The sequence below is a fragment of the Pinus tabuliformis genome, chromosome 4_1, assembly GCF_031772625.1.
Source record: "Pinus tabuliformis cultivar Carrire ecotype Pingquan chromosome 4_1, CPIR1, whole genome shotgun sequence".
NCBI classification, from domain to species: Eukaryota; Viridiplantae; Streptophyta; class Pinopsida; order Pinales; family Pinaceae; genus Pinus; species Pinus tabuliformis.
In genome coordinates, this window is record NC_142303.1 from 782,299,299 (window position 1) to 782,318,363 (window position 19,065).

The 19,065-nt window shown below is 37.6% G+C and overlaps 1 long non-coding RNA gene and 1 pseudogene across 1 annotated transcript; both read right to left on the reverse strand.

Annotated features, from left to right (window-relative positions):
- Nucleotides 1–1,846: 1,846 nt before the first annotated feature.
- LOC149178492 (pentatricopeptide repeat-containing protein At4g02750 pseudogene) lies at nucleotides 1,847–2,461 on the reverse strand (annotated as a pseudogene).
- A 657-nt stretch (nucleotides 2,462–3,118) lies between these two features.
- On the reverse strand, nucleotides 3,119–4,361 carry LOC149178493 (uncharacterized). Its single transcript, XR_016258858.1, has 3 exons — nucleotides 4,315–4,361; nucleotides 3,449–3,585; nucleotides 3,119–3,298 (listed from the first exon to the last, which is right to left on the reverse strand). It is a non-coding gene; the product is annotated as an uncharacterized LOC149178493 (long non-coding RNA).
- Between the last annotated feature and the right edge of the window lie 14,704 nt (nucleotides 4,362–19,065).

Sequence of the window (19,065 nt, forward strand, 5' to 3'; positions counted from 1 at the left end):
AAATCAGAACTGATGGCCAAACTGGTCGATCCAGCCAGTTTGGGATGGAACTTGCCTATCAGTCCAGATCACTCTCTCTCTCTCTCTCTCTCTCTCACACGTACATTATATATATATATATATATATATATATATATATATATATATATATATATATATATATATATATTTTATCAGGCTAGTTTTCCAGCTGGTTCTGGTCCAGTCCCAGTCTGGGCATTAGCCAGTTCCAGTTCCGGTTCTGACCATATTGGTCACAAGAGGCTTGTAAATGCCAAATATAGCATCGTGGAAGCAATAGAATCATATCAACTCCTGAATCCCTTCCACCAAGTCAACATGAACTATGATATATAGTTCCAAATTTCACAAATGAATTCCAAAAGAATTTGCACTTAACATTGAAATGATAAAATCAAATGAAATGCCAATATCTCGCCCGACAATTGGAGACAGCAAACAATTGCTAAATGCAATCTCCAAAAGTGCCAGCATTTTGTCTATTAGAATCAATGACTCGAGGGAATGCTAATAGAAAACGGTGCATGGATCAAAACCTAGAACACAGATCAACCTGTGAATGATGTCTAAAACTGGAATGACCAAAATAATTGCATAACAGTTTCTGATTATGTCACTGCAAGCATTACAGCTCTTGACCATTGTCTAAGGTTGTATGGTGATATTCACATCCCCAATGGCAAGCATCTTACCAATGGTGTAACATTGTATGTAATTCTAGTGTTCTTCTATATCATTTAATATAAAGTTTGTTTGAGGCAAATACCCAGCTTCTTTCATCTGCCCAGCTAACTTTTGCAACATGGCATAGATCTCTTGTATTTGTGGGTGTGATCTATCTCCTACAGGCAAAACGTGTACCCTGCTCTTTACCTCAATCCAACTGCATCCATGTTCCTTCTTTATACCTCTGTCTTTCATTGCTTTCCTCAACTTTGGCAGGTACCAAGTAAGGCTCCCCAAACAGTAACATTAAGTTTAAATGGAATTTTTTTTATAAAATCATATGCCTCATCCAAACAACCAGCACGGCCAAGGAGATCAACCATACAGGCGTAATGCCCTGCTCTTGGTGGGATACACTGATCTCGAGTCATGGTATTGAAATAATGCCAACCTTCATTCACTAGACCTGAATGGCTGCAAGCAGTCAGAACAGCCAAGAAGGTTACATTGTGAGGCTTCAAGCCCGATTGCTTCGTTTCTTCAAAGAGTTGGAGAAACCACATCCCTTTCGCTCATTATCTTGTATACAAGGAGCGCATTGTCGAGGCTTCCACACTTAGAATACATGTCAGTGAGGTGATTAGCCGGTTCCAGTTCCGGTTCTGACCATATTGGTCACAAGAGGCTTGTAAATGCCAAATACAGCACCGGGGAAGCAATAGAATCATATCAACTCCTAAATCCCTTCCACCAAGTCAATATAAACTATGATATATAGTTCCAAATTTCACAAATGAATTCCAAAAGAATTTGCACTTAACATTGAAATGATAAAATCAAATGAAATGCCAATATCTCGCCCGACAATTGGAGACAGCAAACAATTGCTAAATGCACTCTCCAAAAGTGCCAGCATTTTGTCTATTAGAATCAATGACTGGAGGGAATGCTAATAGAAAACGGTGCATGGATCAAAACCTAGAATACAGATCAACCTGTGAATGATGTCTAAAACTGGAATGACCAAAATAATTGCATAACAATTTCTGATTATGTCACTGCAAGCATTACAGCTCTTGACCATTGTCTAAGGTTGTATGGTGATATTCACATCCCCAATGGCAAGCATCTTACCAATGGTGTAACATTGTATGTAATTCTAGTGTTCTTCTATATCATTTAATATAAAGTTTGTTTGAGGCAAATACCCAGCTTCTTTCATCTGCCCAGCTAACTTTTGCAACATGGCATAGATCTCTTGTATTTGTGGGTGTGATCTATCTCCTACAGGGAAAACGTGTACCCTGCTCTTTACCTCAATCCAACTGCATCCAGGTTCCTTCTTTATACCTCTGTCTTTCATTGCTTTCCTCAACTTTAACATGTCCCCCCACTTACCAGCTGTAGCATAAATATTTGACAACATGACATAATTTCCAGCATTTTGTGGATCTAACTCAAAAAGGTGTTCTGCTGCAACTTTTCCTAGCTCCATATTGCCATGGGCTTGGCAGGCACCAAGTAAGGCTCCCCAAACAGTAACATTAGGTTTAAATGGCATTTTTTTTATAAAATCATATGCCTCATCCAAACAACCAGCACGGCCAAGGAGATCAACCAAATAGGTGTAATGCCCTGCTCTTGGTGGGATACACTGATCTCGAGTCATGGTATTGAAATAATGCCAACCTTCATTCACTAGACCTGAATGGCTGCAAGCAGTCAGAACAGCCAAGAAGGTGACATCGTCAGGCTTCAAGCCCAATTGCTTCATTTCTTCAAAGAGTTGGAGAAACCACATCCCTTTCGCTCATTATCTTGTATACAAGGAGCGCATTGTCGAGGCTTCCACACTTAGAATACATGTCAGTGAGGCCATTCCCTAAAACTAAATGCAACTTAAACCCATTTATAACCATATGGGCATGAATCTACTTGCCTTGCTCTATGTCTCTAGTTCCCCTATAGATCCAGTTGGTTCAGTGAATGAAGCAGTTGCTTATGTCGGTAAACTGACAGTTAGGAAGAAGCATGCTGCTATTCTCAACCTTGATCACAGCGTTTGCACTCCCCTTTATGTTCAGTACTGCTGTCTCCTGATGCAACCTGTGTTGAGTTGTTTGTATCAAGAGCATACCTTTATGTTCAGTACTGCTGTCTCCTGATGCATCTACACTACTGGGCTCTGTACCTGCATATAGTGTAGTGGCTTGGCTAATTACAATTTTGAGCCCAAAGAGGTAAAATCAACACACTTACTGTAATAGGCATAGATATAAAGTACATAAGCTTAGCTGATTACATAGGTTAAGCTTAGTTAGCTTCATTAAAACACTTTCGAAAAGGTAATGTGGCTATGTAAGCTATGAAAAGGGCCATTGGTTCATATGCTCTTGCTTCTCCTGCTTTTTTGTCGAATCAATTAATTAACTACTAAGTCTCAAGGAACAGATGCAAGTGTAACAAGGGTACTTTTCAGAAAACATATAGAAATATTTCTTCTTCTTCAATAAATGTCAAGGCTGAAGTACCAGTTTCGGTAACGTATATAGGGGGGTTGCTATATCGGTGTTTTGATAAGACCTGTAAGTAGAGACTGCGTCAACTTCTTCTGAAACTCAGACAACAGGCAATGATAAATGTCAAAATAGTAAACAAGAAAGAGTGTAAGACTGTAGAACAGATCAATGAAATAGGGATCAAACACGAGCTCCTCCAAATAAACTCGAGCTGTTTCATTAACTATGGCCTGCAATATTACATGATATATTACTGGAAAGGGTCATCCACAAGCCTATTGTGCCAACTCAGGAGATGTTGCAACATCTATTGAAGTTTTGGGCTTGCACCAGTTTCAGTAATACATAAATCGAGGGCTGTCGAATAATATAATATGCCCTGCAATATTTCAAAACAATGCACCAGTTTATGTTGCTAGCCCAAAATCACACAACTACTTTTGATAGTATAGGCATGGACTTGCTTCCCAAGTTCTAGTGCTACTAAGCTAGCACACACCTTGAGAACACTTCCAAGAGAAAACTCATCCGGTGTCATGTTTGTCTCTCCCATTTGCCCAAAAAGACTTATAACCTCCTCATCCATGCCACGACGAGAGTATTCTGCAAGCAGAACATTCCATGAGACGGAATTTCGTTTGGGCATTTTTTCAAACACTTGGCGTGCATCCTCCAGATTGCCAGACTTCGCATAAAAAATGATAAGTTTTGTGCTCAGAAAAACGTCTGGTTCAAATGCATCTTGGATCATGCGAGCATGCAATCCCTTTCCCTCTGCAACCTTTTTCTCATAAATGCAGTCCTGCAATAGGCAACAATAGTTATAGGAATCTGTCCAACTCCCTCTTTGATTACCAGTAGACAGAACATTCAAAGTTTCATTCATTGGCAGTTCTTCAAGCAGTGTGTTATCATATTCCTGAATGCCACTTTCATCATGGCCACCTCCCAGTTCTTTGCTAAAAAATTTCAATGTCTTGGGTTGTAATTTAAAGCCATTATTGTCAGTTGTGCTTGCAGAGGGATTACTTTGCTGATGCAATAGCTTAGCGAAATAAGTCATTTTCTTTTGTCTTAAATGCCAGCATAAGAAAGAGAAACAATATACCTGTAACAATTTGGTGTGGCTTGCTCCATTGCATCAAAAGCTTCCAACCAGTGTCAAATTTGATGGTACTACTGACATTACATTGCTTTTAGTTTGTTTGATTTGCCTTTCCAAGTTATGTGACATTGCATTTACTTGCATAATTAGCAAAAACAAGGGCATTGGGTTGATATAGATTGATCAATGGATTTACAGTGACTGATCCTAATGTACAGCAGGGACTGCAGGTTCTTTTTTTATCTTGGCAGTCATATTTTGAACTTCATCCCAAAGGTGCACACAATCACTTTGTGTTCTATATTCATTTTCATTGTTCAACTTGCTATTATGATTCTGTGGTTGTAATTGCATTGCATCAATGGATTTACGTTCTTCTTTATCTTGGCAGTCATATTTTGAACTTTAGTATCAAACCTGTGCAGTGGATGCTACCTGACATAAGCAGTCTCCGCAGCTTAGCAGACATTTGCAGTCCCAAAGGTGCACACAATCACTTCGTGTTCTATAATCATTTTCATTGTTCAACTTGTTATTATGATTCTCTGGTTGTAACTGCATTGCATCAGTAAACATAATATTGCATCGAACACTTAGTCGTCATCATGTCTTCTATGTCTGATAAACACAAGTTGCAATTAGTATTGCAAAAGCATCACTTATTTCGTGTGGACAATTTCTCATATCTAATTGGAGACTGTTTATTCGATAGTTTAGAACTTTTGCTAGATTTCCGATACACATCAGTGGAGCTAAGGAAAGGAACAATAGAATATTTTAGAGACTGTCTCAAAAAACAAGATAGTGAGGCAATTTTGTCTTATGAACATGAACTGCATGAAGCCTCACTTAAAGAAATGCATAACATTAGCAACCGTGAAGTCTATTTAGACAAAATGGCTAGATCTGCCTCAAACAATATACCCCTAGCATCTAGAGGTCTATGGGGAGATATTTTCTGCATCCATTGGCTGTCAAATTGGTTGAAAATTCCAATTAGGGTTTGGTCCAAAACAAATATGCGAGTGTATTTGCACTTCAATTTAGGTATTACAACAAATACTCGTGACATACTGTTCCATGACAAGGACCCTGTGAATGGGCACTTCGAGCCTTTGGTTCATAGGCAGCCTACAATTGGTTGTACCTTCCAACAACAAGCCGATACCTCAAAGAACAATATCGAACCACAACCTGAGACAAAATGTCAATCAATCGAAGCTAAATTACACCCACCTTGTCACTTAAACAAGCATGTGCTTAAGGACATTGCTCAGAAAAATCGGAAAAGGCAAAACATAGGCATTCAATATAACAGAAGTACACTGGAACAACAAGTAGTTCTAGACAACACAGAAGATGTTTGTGACACACCTATGTCTGATAAGCACAAGTTGCAATTGGTATTGCAAAAGCATCACTTATTTCGTGTGGACAATTTCTCATATCTAATTGGAGACTGTTTATTCGATAGTTTAGAACTTTTGCTAGATTTCCGATACACATCAGTGGAGCTAAGGAAAGGAACAATAGAATATTTTAGAAACTGTCTCAAAAAACAAGATAGTGAGTCAATTTTGTCTTATGAACATGAACTGCATGAAGCCTCACTTAAAGAAATGCATAACATTAGCAACCGTGAAATCTATTTTGACAAAATGGCTAAATCTGCCTCAAACAATATACCCCCAGCATCTAGAGGTCTATGGGGAGATATTTTCTGCATCCATTGGCTGTCAAACTGGTTGAAAATTCCAATTAGGGTTTGGTCCAAAACAAAGATGAGACTGTATTTGCACTTCAATTCAGGTATTACAACAAATACTCATGACATACTGTTCCATGACGATGATCCTTTGAATGGGCACTTCGAGCCTTTGGTTCATAGGCATCCTACAATTGGTTGTACCTTCCAACAACAAGCCGATACCTCAAAGAACAATATTGAACCACAACCTGAGACAAAATGTCAATCAATTGAAGCTAAATTAAAACCACCTTGTCACTTAAACAAGCATGTGCTTAAGGACATTGCTCAGAAAAATCCGAAAAGGCAAAACATAGGCATTCAATATAACAGAAGTACAATGGAACAACAAGTAATTCTAAACAACACAGAAGATATTTGTGACACACCGCACACAAAAGATGTTAGTGACACACAGAGGTTCCGATCACTTAGAAACTTGAAAGAACATATTAGAAGCAACAGACAAACAGAAATTGTAACTTCTTGTCCATTAGACAAACAATCAAAAAGTCTATCTTTGCGTTTGATTAAAGGCATCATTCGGAAAAAATTGAAAACACAGAAAATAAGACTTGCCTTCAACACAACAATAATGAAACAAGAAATAGTCATAGAAAACATGGACTACAGCCCATCTGCAAGAAGATCAACGGATCTATCAGCGCAATCAACGAACCAAGTAAAATTTGAGACACTGAGATTTCGATCACTTAGAAACTTGAAAAAACATATTAGAAACAATGCACAAACAGGAATTGTAATCCCTTGTTCATTAGGCAAAGAGACAAAAAGCTTATCTTTGCATTTGCTTAAAGGCATTATCCGGACAAAATCGAAAACGCAGAAAATAAGACTTGCATTCAACACAGCAACAATGAAACAAGAAATAGTCATAGAAAACATGGACTACAATCGATTTGCAACAACATCAAAGGATCGTTCAGCACAATCAAAGAAATCAGGAAAATCCGACCTATCGATTCAATCAAGATCAATGAACAAATTACCAGAATTATCAGAGTTTGATCAAATATATCAAAGACAAGTAAGTGACACACCTATTTTCAATTGTTCATCATGTGAAACAACTTTTTTCAAAAGAGACATCTGCTTTGTGAAACAAGAATGTCAAGCAAAACAAAATAAGATTAGGAAACTATCAACTAGTTTCGAGAATGTTAAATCTCGTGTTGAAAATTGCTACATTTGTAAACATTGCAAAAAAGCAATTGAACATGAAACAATTGCTAAATATGCAGTTCCTGAACAGATAAGAAGAAACAATGGCACTAGAACACTGACAGAACTCACTGAACTAGAAGAAAGACTAGTCGCATTAAGATTGCCCTTCTTGCAAATAAAAGAAATGGGCCATCGACATAAGAAGTCGCAACTGGGCTTAACTGGAGGAGTCATCAATGTCCCCACTAACATTTCCAGAATCCAATCTGCATTGCCTCGAACTATAAAAGACACTGACACGGTTGTCGTTGTTCTCAAAAAGAGTTTAAGATTCAAAAGTGCTTATGCATTTGGTCGAGTTCGAGTTCACAAAGTGATGAAAGCATTAAAACAATTATGCAAAAGGATGCTTTACAAGCTCGAGAACGCTACCATAAATGACAATTGGAAAGAGGCATTCCTACAAAACCAAGAGGCATATGAAAGTTCAAGTGACGCTGAAGATAGCGAACACGATAACCAAGACAACGATGAACCAACGACAAAAACATTGGTCCATGGATTCATTGATGCACACACCATCCATGACCTTGTAAATAAACAAATTAACATTGCACCTGCTGCCGGATACATGCCATTAGGAATCTTCAAAGATAAGTACTCAGAAGAAATGAGTTTCCCATCGCTTTTCTATGGCAACAAACGCCCAGCTGACATCTCCAAAAACTTTACATATCAAAAGATTTGCCACTGGGAAGTGCTGCATAAAAGCCACGATTTTGCTTATCATATTACAAACCTGTTCTATAAAGAAATTCACATTATCATAAATTAGGTGTTGAATACAATGTGGATTAGAATTAGAAAAGGGTAGTTGAAAGGTAGAAAACTAGTTGCAAAAGATGTTAAGTGAAAACCAAACCTAGATCGTATTTTAAATTCTGACATTGGGTACATGGACCTAAAAACAATTCGTACCTCACCTGACTACCACCAGCAAATACGGAACAAACTCTATGCAATGATATGACAAATAGGGCCGCCCACTTTCTTTGTTTCCTTTAGCAGTGTGGAGCATCTTTGGGATCCTTTAATGCATGCATTGAGACACATAAAACAAAACACTAGAAGACCAAATAAAGGTGAACTTGATGAAGATGAACCTAGCTCATTAATAAGAAACGACCCTGTTACTTGTGTACGTTACTATAGATCTAGGAGGGATGCATTACATCAATTGATATCTCATGATCACAAGTATTATGGAGAGCTCACTGACCACTTCTATGTAACTGAATTCCAAAACCGGGGCAGTGAACATGAACATGGCTTACTATGGATAAAATCTGCACCAATCTACGGTCAAAATACAAATATTGAAGTCGAAGAATTCGTTGACAATTACTTGTCAACTAATTCACTGTTACTTGCAAGTGAACTTAGAGTTCTACAACACCATTGTCACACAAAAAGTTGTAGGAAGCGTGCAAATTATAATTGCAGATTTAATTTCCAAATACCACCAATGAAAGTAACAAAAATACTTGAGCCTCTTGAATTTGATAGTGATAAAACAAAAGCACATGCAAAGCTAATCTTCGAAGCAATAAACAACACAAGATACAGTGAGAATGATACATTTGATAGCTTTTTAGCCAACCTTGGACTAGTACACAATGAATACATACATGCTATCCAATGTACACTAAATCGAACAACACTCTTATTGCAAAGGAACCCAGTTGACACCTGGAAAAACAACTTCGCAAAACATATTCCAGGAATTTGGATTGCAAACACTGATTCCCAATTTGTACTTGATTCATATGCAGCTGCAATGTATTGTAGTTCTTATATGACAAAAGAAGATAAAACACTCACAAGAACATTTAAAAGCATACGCGACAATCATGTGAAAACAAAATCTGATATCCTAGATACCATTAGTTCTTTAGGGAAAGCTTTGGTCAACTTGCAACAAATGTCTGCACAACAAGCAGTGCATATTGTGTTATCGCTCCCACTAAACTCTAGTTCACGGAAATGTGTATTTATTAACACATCTCCTGTCGATGATCGTGCATTTGTTCTTAAAAGACAAAAAGACCTGCAGAAGGAAGCAGATACTCAGAAGACATAATGTGCCCATCAATTGCTGACTACTATGCTCTCCGACCTACCGCTATTGAACATGTATGCTTAGCATAATTTGCATCTAGCTATACAAAGAAAGGACAAGAACGCAGAAAATCAAGTAGACCATGTGTCATTCGATCTGTTAGATATAACAAATACAAGGACATTGAAAATCACTGTAGAGAGCAATTAATGTTATACTATCCTTATCGAGGAAGTGAAACTGCAATTAAGCAACATCACACAAGTTGGCAAGCTGCATATGTTGCGGTCGAAGAAATAGTCAAGCAAAATGAACAGAAGTTCAAATTTGCTACAACAACTACATGGGGTGACATAGATGACGCAATGCACACAGTAGAAACAGAAACTGGAGAAATATTTGACATAGATAGTTTGAAATCAAATGAAACAGAAACTATAACATTTAACAAATCGATAGATGACAAATATGAAAACTACGACTTCCAAAATGACTTGGGACATTTGCAAGATAGCAAGAAGTTTGCTCTACCATCTACAAGGCCATATGAAATCATGAAACAACCACGTATACTTGAAGACGTAGAGCACTATGAATTAATGCGACAATTAAACACAGAACAAGCAAGCATAGTTACTGATGTTATAACAAGTAAATTGTACAGACCAGATGAGCTAATCTACCTGTTATTAACAGGAGGTGCAGGAACAGGCAAGACACACACAGCCAAGGAAATCTTCCAATCCTTAGTACGCATACACAATGTGGCATTGCCTTATAACCCATCACAACTAATAGGAATAATCGCTGCATACACGGGCAAAGCTGCCTTCAATGCTGGTGGTGTGACATTGCATTCTGCATTCTATTTGCCCTTTAACAAAGCAGATTGCCCCTCACTAAACAATGAAAAATTGGACACATTATCAAAGCATTTCCAACAATTGTGTGTACTCCTCATAGATGAGGCATCGCTCGTTGGTGCAACAACACTATATCAAATTGATAAGCGCCTGCGACAAATCTTACACACACCAACTTCATACTTTGGTAATGTTGACACGATATTCTCCGGCGATCTTTACCAGGCAAACCCAGTCAGAGACTCTCTGATATTTGAAAACCCAAAAATCAACAAAAACACAATTCCATATGACTTCTGGCCAAAGAAAATAAAATGTTATCAACTGCACACAGCCATGCGCCAAAAAGACCCATTGTTCATTGATGTACTAAATAGGATGAGATTAAACATGCAAACAGATGAAGATATTGCTTATGTAAACAATAACTGCTATAGGATCCCACCTTCAAGCCTAGTTTTCCCACACATTTTCTATCGCAACAAAGATGTCCATATTCACAATGTGAAAATGCTTTCCCTAACAAAGGGGGAACAAATAATGCTCGTTGCAATTGACAACTACGAGCTTCCTGGGTCGAGTTATTTTGCTTTTGATAAAACAATCGCACTGCCATCAACAATTACAGTTAAACAGAACATGTTAGTTGAACTATATGCAGGAAATTACAATACAAACGATGGATTAGTTAATGGTGCTGAAGGGATTTTCAAATCCTATTCATCTAATAACAACAGGCCTAACATTGTCTGGATAGAATTTTTAGACCCAGAAATTGGGAAACAACAAAGAAGCAACTTAAAACAATTATACGACATAAATATATTGCCAAATTGGACACTAATCTTTCGAATTGCAAAATCGCTAGCAATGTCTCGTAACAAATTACAAATTACAATTCGAAAACAATTTCCAATCCAATTAGCCTGTGCGCGGACAATACACCGAACACAAGGGTTGACATTGGATCAACTTGCATTTGACCCAACTAGTGTCACAAAACATGGTCTAGTCTACACTGCATTATCACGTGTTCGAACTATTGACTCACTATACTTGATTAAAAAATTGACACAACAAAATTTCCATGTCAAAAACAAAATAATCAATGAGATGGCACGGCTAGAAACAATTGGTGCATGGAAACTAGAGTTCGCAAAGAAGAAATCTGTTAACAAGGATGTTTTATCGATTGCAAGCCTGAAAACACGTAGTCTACGTGCACATCTTAGTGACGTGATTCATCACAATGACTTAATGGACAACATGATTCTATGTTTTCAAGAAACTCATTTGTACACTCCACCAGTAGTCAAAGAATTCTTATCATTCAATTTTGCGGCTGCACATTCTACACATGGAGTTCTTACTTGCATAAACAAAAAAATACCTATTAGAGCAACAAAGACATTTTACAAGAACAAAACAGAGCTTACCCTAATTGACATGTACTTCCAACGACCAATTTGTTTAATGAACATTTATGCAGCACCATTTGAACAAGTATCCACGATAATGCAAATAATTCAGGAAGCAAAATCGCAAACTACATATACTGACTGTGTTTTTTTAGTTGTTGGTGATTTCAACATTGACATACAACAAGAAACAACTCGTAGCAAACTCTTTGTACAATTTATGGAAATGGAAAACTTACATGAAATAACAAGCAAACTATCTCCGCACCGAAACACAGTAATAGACCATATCTGGACAACTTTGCCTATGAAACAGTGTGAAATAAATGTAACATGGGCTTATTGGTCTGATCACAGCATATTCTATGTGCTACTACAGCTCTAATGACCCTTGGAACAAATCAATTTTAGCGTGTAGCAAAATCAAAGTAGCATTGATACACAAGTTTCTCTACAATTTTCTAAACTTCATATTCAAGCAAACTTCATATTTCCCTGTTCAAACAAATGCTGTGTTATCCGAGCAATATCAATCTCCAATGGCCATACTAAAAGTCCATTTCTTGTAGCTCGCTTGCAACACTCTGTTCAAACAAATGCTGTGTTATCCGAGCAATATCAATCTCCAATGGCCATACTAAAAGTCTATTTCTTGTAGCTCCCTTGCAACACTCTGCGTTAACTGATCTAGGTATGTAACGACACATAGAATAACGTTATGCACAGGTTTATTATTACATGGAACACATTTTGCTTGTAGACCTAATAGAGTACATATTTATTATTACATGGAACACATTTTTCTTGTAGACCTAATAGCTTGTACTCGTGTTGTACAGATAACTAATAAGAAAACACAGCACGAAGAAGTAACTCCTCCAGAGCCTTGCTGCCTCTCAGATGAGAGACTGATAAACAGATAATTAATATGAAAAGACAGCACGAAGAAGTACCTGCTCTAGAGACATGCTACCTCTCAGAGACTAGTGACGTCTCAGAAACTGCTAAAAAGTAACTAAAAAACCTTCAAATCTATTCTTACAAGTTTTGTAGTACAAACATAATGTTAATTCAGATTCTTCAATATTGTTCTACAGGCAAAAACAGGAAAGTACATCAAGTTTTGTAGTACAAACATAATGTTAATTCAGATTCTTTAATATTGTTCTACAGGCAGAAACAGGAAAGTACATTTGAGATAGCATCTAAGCATCAACTATGCAGAACAATCACAATACAGGAGTTGAAAGGGCTGAAAATGGGAACAATTTTTCACGGCCAGATTCTAGTAATATACAAAACACTGGTCGACGAAGTCCACGGAATTGAATTGTTACGTGCTGACCTAGTGGACAGCAGAGGGAATATGACAATCACGCTAAATGTGCCACACAGCCTGATTGCTGCTACTGAAGCGAAACTTGTAGTGGGCCAGGCAATTTGTATTACAGATTTCAAGGTCTCTCCCAAGACAGTTTACGACCATGGAGACTGTCCGTGCATACTTGTTTTGCATGGGAAGAGCATCTTGGAAGCAATTCCACCTATCTGTATGGAATACAGATTTGTTCCTACGACGACTATTAACCAACTCACCAGCACAACAGCTGCATTTGCAATCGGCACAGTAGTCGGCCTTGTAACAGCTGCGAAAGAAATAGCTGGTCAATATGTCCTAACTATCAAGGACGACCCAGCTCAAAGAGACAAAGCCACGGTATATACAAATTCAACCATTTATTCTTTTTAACATTTAAATCATCTATACATTTTAAGTAACCATTTACTTAAAAGCAATTACATTTAACACTAGTACATTTTACAACGCAGGTGCATCTTTTTAGTACATTTCAACCAATTTTCAAATCCATCCAACAACAAATTTTGAAACAAGAAGCACCAATGATGCTGTTTTGAAATCTTGCCCGAGGCAAAGAACGTGGGTCATTACGCACTTGCAGATCCACATTCATTACAGCCGTCACTTCACACATGGTACTTGCAGACCTGAGAAAACTACCTGCCTCAACAACAAAGGTTCTTTCATACTCCACAAAATATATATTATAAATCTTTATTTCCTGTTCTCCTAAATTACGCTCATTCATTTAACATCCTCTTAGCATTTTTATTACAATATCTAACGCTAGGCTTGTACTGAAACATGGACCAGGTTAAAGGAATGCTGACTATAGCAAACATACATGCAGAACCCTTTGTTATAATCTGTAACTATAGCAAACTTAATTGTTCCACATGCAAACAGCTAACCACATATCGACGCAGTTTGCAATTGAATTGCATTATCCAAACAGAGGCAAATGTTCAATACAAGTGCATCCTAAAGGACAGTTCGCTGCTCGAACTTTGTCCATCCTTAACAGAACTGACGTATGAAAAATATCTCGAAGACGTTGCCGACGTTACATACAGTTTACGAGATTTCCATGTACACACCAGCTTTCTGTTGGATAGTTCGGATGTCATTGTCCGTACAGATTGACATATTTTATCCTCTGTAGGATTTGACTTTCTCTGGTCTACGAGTTCATATCTGGTGGAAGCTTGGAATACCATCTTCATGGTATTGTTATATCTGTCTTTATTATTATTTGAACATAAGAACTCTTCTTCTGGGCATTTTAGTTTCTGTTGGGCTGAAAATAAACAACTCTGATGAGTGTTTTGATGGTTCGGATTACCATCTTCATGCTACTGTTATACCTGTAGTTATTCTTCCTTTGGGCATTTATTTTCTGTTGGAATGAAAAGAAAGAAAGCTCCTTATTGTTTAACGGCAGGAGTTTGTCATGCCATTTTCATATACTGGTGAGAATGCAGAATATTGTGTTCTGGAAATAGAAATACGTTCAGATCTCTCTACATCGGTCTGGGTATGCTGAGTGGGTTCCTCTGTATATGCACCTAGATTTTGTGTATGTTCTATTCGACTGTCCAGTTCATCTTCCACATTCTTTGTTCCTACTTGGTGGATGCCATGCTGGTTTCTTCTCCTCGGCAAAGAATATTAGAGAACAAAAGTCTTTTATGCAACTGAGTGTTGGTGGGCGTGTTTCTGCCTCTGAAAAATGGATTGGGGAGGAGTAAAGCCTCTTTTTGTTGAGGAAGACAAGGTTTTTTTGGAAAAGGGGAAAAAAATTACAGGATCTAGAACATGAGCTAAGCGATGCTTCTCAGCAGGTAAGCAAGGAGCATTTATTCTTTTTTGTGTTTCTATTGTCCATGTATGCATAAGGTTGTTCTCAACACTCCGATTCTTGTTAACTGGAAATTGAAACCAGTGTCTGAACTTTCTTTAAAATATCGCAAAATATTGTGTTCTGGAAATAGAAATACGTTCAGATCTCTCTACATCGGTCTGGGTATGGACTTGTGGGTTCCTCTGTATATGCGTCTAGATTTTGTGTATGTTCTGTTCGACTGTCCAGTTCATCTTCCACATTCTTTGTTGCTACTTGGTGGATGCCATGCTGGTTTCTTCTCCTCGGCAAAGAAGATTAAAGAACAAAAGTCTTTTATGCAACTGAGTGTTGGTGGGCATGTTTCTGCCTCTGAAAAAATGTTCTCTCAGAATTATACTTCTCTAATTCTTCATGCTGTTTTGAATCTGGTTCTTGGAAATGTGCCTAGGACATGCTTTTTGTTTCTTGCTTGTGAATAAAATGTGTCCAGGGCACAATTCCGTGTCTAAGTTCTGGTGGCTTGGCTTCTGCTAATATGATAGCCTCAGATCAATATAGCGCAGCTTGCTTGCTTCTTCTACTCGGGTGTTTAACTTCCTTGGATGGTTAAATACCTTCAATGTAATGGATGCTATAATGAGTTTGTAAGTCAAGGTTTTGAGTTTTCCAAACTGATGGTGATCACTACAATTTCAGGTGGATCTAGGACAAGTCCAACATTTGTCCTTCTTCCTAGTCAGTGCTCCTACTTTAACTTGCTACTTTGGATTACTGGATAGTCTGCCTAACTCTGTCTCCACTAATCTGTTCCTTATACAACGATGGTTGTCATTTTAATATATTTTCTCTCCATAAAGCTATACATTAAACAGGTTATATAACAATAAGATTCTTTGACTTATATGCCTTCCCGAACAGATAGGCCTTCCTGAACATGCCTATTCACTTCATAGGTTTTGAATCAGTAGCAGTAGTGGTGGTTAATCAATTGTAGCTTCTAATATGATCAATATGAAAAAAATCCTTCTCAAGTTAGCCTTCTCAGTTTTGATATTTCAAAACGGATGGTCAAATATATTTATATGTATAAGCTATTGATCATCCATTCTCTCAAATGCAATTTCAGAAAAATGATTACTGCGCTAGCACAGGCTCATCAAAACCCGGGTCTGGCATGCATCACACCTTGATCCCCACCCAATCTGTAACATGCTCTTCACTTCTGTCAGTGCATTAATTTTCCTTATTAGCTGATCGATACATAGATTGCCTTTGTGTTGTACATAATTTGATGTTCTAATTTATATCTGCATGCCTGAAAAGCACAAAAGGTCATTCCGGCCTTGAGAAGCAGCATGTAAAGCAATTAATTCTCTTTGTATTACTACACTTTCCTCTTAATTGACAATTGAGTGAATAATTTCAGTAAGGAACTGGAAATTTTCAATTATTTTAATAACATGTGAATTTGAATCTTACACAAAACTCTCTTGTTTTTCTTTGCAGTGAAACTGTCCCCTCACTATCCCACTGGCTCTTGCAAATCCAAGCTATAAAGAATGATTCAATTCGATTTCTTTCTGCCACATCTTCAAGGAATAGAACTCTCAAGTGGACCTCCTATCTAGGAGGGGGATCTCCTTGCTCTTTGGACTGATTAGATGTCAATGCATTGATCAGGGATCAGTCATCTCTCTATAGTTCATTTTGTTCTAGGTAAAAATAGAGATTGATTTGATCCTGCAACTGGAAAATGTTGTTGTAACTATTGGCAACTCAATGAAAATGAAGCAGGCTACTAATATTTTGGACTCTTGTATCAGTTGAATTGACTTAATATCCACTTGAAACAATTTTTTTACTATTGTTTGATCTGAATGACTATGCTGACTTCTTTTTATCAAATACCACCATATTGGCTTAAACATACAGTCCTATTAATTTAGATACTAGCGAATCACCTGGCACTTTTTGATACTAAACCAGATTGTTGGTTCACTGGACATTGTGGGATCAGTGAAAACTCCGACAACAAATATTTCTGATGAATTCAGGCGACCTGTTAAAGTATGGTCCTCTATCTTACCATAACTAATTAACAACCTTAATTACTCATATCTATGTATCTATGCTTACAGCTATCCAACATTCAATATTGCTGCAGGTGATACACCCATTGCAAGATTTGAATTTAAATTGCTTTCCAATATACCACCTCCCTTCAATGTCGTTTAGCTGAGTGAATAAACATGACCAGGCTTATTTACTAGGTTATTGAGCTATTAATACGCGGCATAATATATGTTATATGTTTATGGTTGGATACTGTTTCAATTCAACAGTGCCCATATATTGCTTTAATTTCTTTAATATAGGTTCAATAGACTTGGAAGTATTGCTCCAATTTATTTATGGCTCAATAGACTTGGAACTATTGAAATATTGGTTGCCAATAAACATGAGCTGAAGTTGCAACTGTCTCTCCACATGGATTCAACCCTATCCTCTGCTTAACGTACGATGCACACGAGCTTCTGTACAGTTTTTCAGGTATGAATTAAAGGTCTAATTGACTGAGTCACTTCTCATTCCATTGAAAGAAGCTATTCCCATTTCATTTATAGAAGCTAAGGCAACGTTTAAAAAGTTGTGAAACAGACCTCTGGCCATTAAAACATACATGTTTCAGGTTGCAACAACGTCTTATTTTGCCTACTGTCTGTGTAACCCTAGGCCTTTGTACAACATAGGAACCCATTGAGCTATGAAACACATTGGCTTGTTACTCATCAATATGAGCTTAGAGGTTGTGATATCATGCAAATAAGGCACATACACGAGCTTGGTTGATTCAAACACAGCTTCTATACCCATACGTCTTACCTATGATCTCTATTGATTCGGGATAAAGAGTGGTGAGTAATGTGATATCCATACTTGATTAGTCAGATAAGCATTAGATTAGTGCTATTCCCATTGCTTAGACCATTGTTGTTGTTGCATATTACTGGGTTTCCTGTATTCGATCACAACTCTCATACGTAATAGGGTAACATAAACCTAGCCTCACCTGTTAATCATTGTCTATTATGGTTCCACATTCAGTGTTGACCGGTATTGTCTAGTCCTATTTGCTTAGTCAATCCAGAAGTTTGATATAAAATTATACAGAAGGATGTTTTGTATAATGTTCAAGAAAGCCTATAGGACACATAACATTCAAGTACGACTCAATTGTATGATAACAATGTCTCAGACAGTTGTGGCATATGTTTTGCCTTACTGTCTTCTATAACAGCAGCATATTTAATCTACCGCAACAGGCTCAAAGGGGCTATCTTCAAGAAATTTGGCTGGTTAAGATGCTCTTCTTGTGGGCACACTGGCCACAGCCACCTAATTTCGCATTTACTACTGCCGCCACATCCATCATTCCATATGCCATTTGCTCCCCATGTCAGATCGATCACTTAATTGCACCGATCGCTCACTTAACGTAAGGTTTTTGTTTTATGCCCATCATTAAATACTGGCCTGCTCCAATCTGATCTTCAAGTATTTCAGCTCCATTCCAAATCAATCCGTATATGTACTTATTTCTGCACCTAGATATTGACATAGATCTCCTGTCTAGCCAATTGTTTATTAGAATAGCTTGGACCCAATCTACCACCAAGATTTCCCGATGTCAGATACATCACCTAATTTTGCATTTACTTTTGCCGCCACATACATCATTCCATATGCCATTTTCTCCCCATGTCATATAGATCACTTAATTGTACCGATTTCTCACTTAACGTAAGCTTTTCGTTTTATGCCGACCATTAAATACTGGCCTGCTCCATCCGAGCTTCAAGTATTTTAGCTCCATTCACACTTAAAACCAGCTTACAAACACGTTGAACTTTTTTATAAATTGGCCTCTTCTGCACCTGGATATTCACATACATCTCCCCGCTTCACATAACATGGAATCCATTAGCATAAGCCAACTTACTCAACTCGCGGCATTGTTTCTCTTAGCACTTGTTCTCATGGCTCTTCTGATTATTGACATCATAAAAGTCGAAAGACAAAGAAAAAAGAAACCAAGAAAACAATAACATCACAGGTGTACGACGGATGCTTCAAATATGCATTTGGGTCTGCCATGGTGGTGCAACTCGCATTTTTTATGCTTCTATCGTCTCTGCTCGGATGCCGGTCTAATGCCCTA